Here is a 1,348-nt window from a genome sequence, read left to right as displayed (position 1 = left end):
TTAAATATAAAATTGCTTTGATAATCTAAAGTGGCAAGTATTTTAAGACAATTTTTTTTTTAAAATGTGACAATTATTTTGGGATTGTGGGAGTAATAGATTGTTTTGAATAAAAAAATAAGAAAGAATGGTCTCTCATTATCACTAATATTTTGATGTGGACGCATACAAAGGTCAAATGATCATTTGCATGAACTAGAAGGACATATGTGACATATAGTGTGCTTAAAAGGCATTTACTAAATATTAATTTAAAAAAAGGTTTCTTGCAACTACTCCTAAATGCTAAAAGTTATTTATTGCTTTAAACTCAGCTAGGAAGATTTTTCCATTATAAAGTGATCATACAAGCTTTTCTTTTCAATATGAAAAAACAGTTTTCAGTCTTTTAAATTGTCAAAAATATGTTCCAAATTCTCAAATTAGTTTATGCTATGATTCTTCTTCTTTTCCTCTTTCTTATTGTAACCGATGCTAATTGTAAGTCAATTTTTTTTTTTTTAAATTATTCTTTTTTATCTTACACACAATCTTTTATATCCTTTGGAGAACATTCACTACATTTTTTTTTACAATACATCATTTTGTTTACTTTGAACATTGATTTTTCAGGTTATGAGTGTATCCGTCCTCAATTCATGGTCTGCAATTTGCGAGGGTGTCGTTGTGGAACATGGGAGGACACTTAAGTTTAGAAATAATGCTTTGAGTAATTGTTATCATGCAAGTTTTGTATCCTTTGTTTATTTTTTGAATAATAGGAAATCTAATGACATCACTTCATAATTACAATTGTCTGTTTAAATATAGACAATATGCTTACATGAATTAGTTCTTTTTATTATACTTTTATAAAATGGATAAGTATTTGAAAAGAGATTGTATAGAGACTAGAGAGTTTCCTTATCATAAAAATTTTCGTGCCTTTTTAGTGTCGTTTTATTGAAAAGCTCTCCAATTAAGACAATGAATTGTTATGATTTTTTTTCTCTTTATACCCTCATTTTACTCAACGATTTATTTTCTCTTTCCAATTTATATTGATTTTAATGAAATAAAATCCAACCTCACACTTTCTCTCTCCAATAATTAATTCTTATTTTTTTTACAAAACTCTCTCCCTATATCATTAAACCATTTATGTTTTCAATTACACTAAATATTTGAAAATTTTATAAAACACGTACTCCTATTCCTCTTGTTTCAAGGCTAAATGAAAAACATTTCTAATAGCCAAGTTATATTAATTTCCACTTATTTTATATAACATTGGTATCTATTCCGTGTAATTAGTGTTTAATTTTCACTTACTAGCACATGCTTGACTTTGAATGGGAGTTATGTAAAG

General features: G+C 26.6%; 1 long non-coding RNA gene across 1 annotated transcript; it reads left to right on the top strand.

The window, feature by feature from the left end:
• The first annotated feature begins 290 nt into the window (after window positions 1–290).
• Window positions 291–875, top strand: LOC131646352 (uncharacterized). Its single transcript, XR_009297428.1, has 2 exons — window positions 291–480; window positions 613–875. It is a non-coding gene; the product is annotated as an uncharacterized LOC131646352 (long non-coding RNA).
• The last annotated feature ends 473 nt before the right edge of the window (window positions 876–1,348 follow it).

Source organism: Vicia villosa, linkage group LG2, assembly GCF_029867415.1.
Source record: "Vicia villosa cultivar HV-30 ecotype Madison, WI linkage group LG2, Vvil1.0, whole genome shotgun sequence".
In the NCBI taxonomy this organism is placed as follows: domain Eukaryota; kingdom Viridiplantae; phylum Streptophyta; class Magnoliopsida; order Fabales; family Fabaceae; genus Vicia; species Vicia villosa.
Note: the sequence above shows the minus strand (reverse complement) of the source record. Positions and strands in the feature narration are given on the sequence as shown.